The sequence below is a fragment of the Barbus barbus genome (genome assembly GCF_936440315.1).
Source record: "Barbus barbus genome assembly, chromosome: 46".
NCBI classification, from domain to species: domain Eukaryota; kingdom Metazoa; phylum Chordata; class Actinopteri; order Cypriniformes; family Cyprinidae; genus Barbus; species Barbus barbus.
This window is the reverse complement of record NC_136724.1, coordinates 24,870,527-24,873,899: the sequence shown is the minus strand read 5'-3', so window position 1 is coordinate 24,873,899 and position 3,373 is coordinate 24,870,527.

The window sequence follows — 3,373 nt, the reverse complement described above, 5'->3', positions numbered from 1 at the left end:
TTGATGAAGAAACAAACTCCAATTTCCAGTTTGAATTTCCAGCTAATGTTAATTTCTGAGTGATCTATTCCTTTAATAATCCAAAGCACCTTTATTTTTAAGAGTGAGTTTCATTTAGAGTGCAGAGGAACACACTCTTGAGGGAATGAAGTCACAGAGAGACAGTACAGCCGTGTTTGTTCTCAGTTCCTCTGAATAAATCAGCTCTGTTTGTTTGCGTGTCAGAGTCCACATGAAGGAGGAGTTTGAGAGCCGCTGCATTCATCAGCTCCTCATTGACTCCGTATGGAGCAGAAACACAAAGTGCCAATCACCGGCTGTGGACTTTGTTCGGCGTTTGCTGCCATTCTTCGGGACGAGAGCTTTGATGTGCAGAGCGATGGGACTCTGGAATACTGCCACAGCGCTGCATAAATACAGTCCATTTACCAACAAAAGAGTCCAGCATGAAAGAGTCACGACCGCAGCGCATGCAGACGCTTCCATGAAAACCATTACAGGACAAGTCCACTTCCAGAATAAAGATTCCCTGATCATTTACTCAGCCCCATATCATCCAAGATGTTCATGTCTGTCTGTCTTTAGTCGCAAAGAAATTAATTTTTAATTAAAAATTAAGAAAAAATAAATAAAATAGGATTCCCTTTAGAGGGAACTTCGAACTGCGTCCTCTAGGGGTCGCTATGGGGAACGCCTCGGCGTGACCGGTGTCTTGAAGCATATATCCAATCACGACAATAACATTGGCCGGCGACAGCCTATGACGTTACTTCCTGTGCGGCCACAGTATAAAGAGGCGCCGGGAAAATACGTCATTAACTTCGTCTTCACTGACCGTTTATGTTAGCAGAAGCTAAGCATGACTAGGAGTGCATGTTCTCTTGCACGGAGGCTTTGTTCTGATACCCGCAGTTTCACACGGCTCGCGGCTTGTGTGTGTGGTGAAGAGCAAGCGCGTTCAGCTCTCCAGGGTGTTGAATGTGCTCGTGTGCTCATCATGACGTTTCGCGGGACTACTGAGAAAAAGGGAAGGTGAGTGCTTCACTTTTTACCCAAATTGTAATACCCGTGTCTGCATGAGTGCAATCGCCTCTCGCTGGAATAGCGATGCATTCGCGGCACCATTCTCGCTTGATTCGGAGGTAATCTAGTGCGTGGGCGGAGCACGTTTAGCTCCCGTGGGAACTGAATACATGCTGCGTGATGCAAGTGCAGTGAGAATTGAGTCTCCGCCTCCAGAGCTCTGCCTGGGTAGAGCTAGCATTGCTCCCCTCACTATAGAGGGTCACCTATGAACATGCTGCTCCCTCCAGAGCATTTGAAAAGACGGTAAGTTTACAAATCCATGCTATGGTAAGTGCGCACGCTAGTCTCTGTGCACTTTCTGAGAGCCACGTTGTGGTAAGATCGCACACCAAGTGTTTTGCGGTCTTTCGAGAATCCTGTACGGTATGGGTTACGCGCTGCGACTTCGTACCCATTCTTTGAGTCAGTCAGGCCCCGGTTTCACCTTGGGCCCCACTCTACCTATGCATCCCCAGTGATGCTACTTGAACAGGGTGTTGCTACCAAGGATCTGTTGAGACGGTTCCTTCAGCGGCCTCTTGCAGAACAAGCAGTAGCCCCTGGATGACAGGCCAAGACTTAGTTACTATCCTAGGTCGTATCTCTCCTTAAAGGAATCTCTTCTTCTGATTCCAAGCTTTTGAGCTCTACCCTGGGTCCAGGAGGCCCGGCCCCTAACTGGTAAGTTCTGGTGTATGCAGCTCAGGTCTTTGGCCGAAGGGGATAATGTCACTGACAGCCGTCGTACCGTCCCAGGGGCAACTCCCTTAGCCGGGTAGAGTTGGTACTTAGTGCTTGGCTTTTGTGCTTGGCTTGCTCTCCCCTCAGCATGGCGGCGTGGGTATTCTGTTCCCCATAGCGACCCCTAGAGGACGCAGTTCGAAGTTCCCTCGAAAGGGAACGTCTCAGGTTACGTATGTAACCTTGGTTCCCTGAGAGTAGGGAACGAGACACTGCGTCCTCTAGGTTCAGTGCCATGCTTTCAGAAAAATAAATTTCAGAAAACGATGATCGTTTTGCTAGATAAGACCCTTATTCCTCGGCTGGGATTGTGTAGAGCTCTTTGAAGCTGCATTTTGGACTTTCAAGTCTTCGGTCACCATTGAAGTCCACTATATGGAGAAAATCCTGGAATGTTTTCCTCAAACCTAATTTCTTTGCAACTGAAGACAGAGACAGACATGAACATCTTGGATGACACAGGGGTGAGTAAATTACCAGGAAATTTTTATTCTGGAAGTGGACTTATCCTTTAAATGTAATGTTATTGAAGTCCTGCAGGGTCAAAGGTCACATAGTCCACATCTCTAATGACACTTTCCCTACAATCACCGAATGATGAATATAAACATAACTACAAGCAACAATTACTGGACAAACATGATGCATCACATCTGAACGGAGACAACATTCAGGGAAAACTCTCTTAAAGTATGATACGTTCTTCCAGTAATGTTAATAAAATGTTCGTTTAGCTATTTGGTGTTTAATAAGGTTATCAATGTTATTTATACATTGCTCACGGAATGCTTTGTTAAACGTTCATCTAACGTTGTTTAAATGTTCTCTGAATGTTCTGAAACCAGTAACATTCCCATAATGATCACAAAACGATGGAATACTCCCTTTACGTTCACACAACCAGAAAAAAAGTTAAGAAGGTTTAAAAAAACTGGACGCTTTGAATAACATTTGCGTAACTTAATGTTAGGAAAACACTCAAAGAACATTGCTAGCTGGGAAGCTGCCAGAAAGTCAGATTCTGAACAATTAAAGTAGCTGAAGAAATAAGTCATTTATATCATTGTGGTCTGTCGTGGTCAGTTAAAGCTCAGCTCAAATACAGAGAACCGGTCAGTCTCTGTAAGACTGTGTCTGACCAACAGGTGGTGCCGTCATTCGAGCGCAGATTCAGTGCCAAAACTTTTTGATTGCCATCTTGACTAATTAACTACATCTACAAATGACTAGAGAACGAGTACTGAAATCAAGAAAGCATCTGGACTGAGGACCATCTGAGCCACATTCTGGGAGGATGATGCAGAACTTTGAAGGGGAAATGGATAAAATAAAAAATAAAATACAAAAAAATAAAAAAGTAATAAAATTTTTTTTTTAAATTAAATTTCAAAGATTTTGAAAAGGTGGTAATTCTTGTACTCTTCAAGCCTCTGGAAACCTCTGAAAATTAGATGAAGCAGAAAGATGATTTAGGTGAGTGTGTTGTTAAAAAGCATTTTCAGATGTTTCTGTAACACTTGATTGCACACAAACATATTTTTTTAAATCATGAGGAAACATCTGTTAC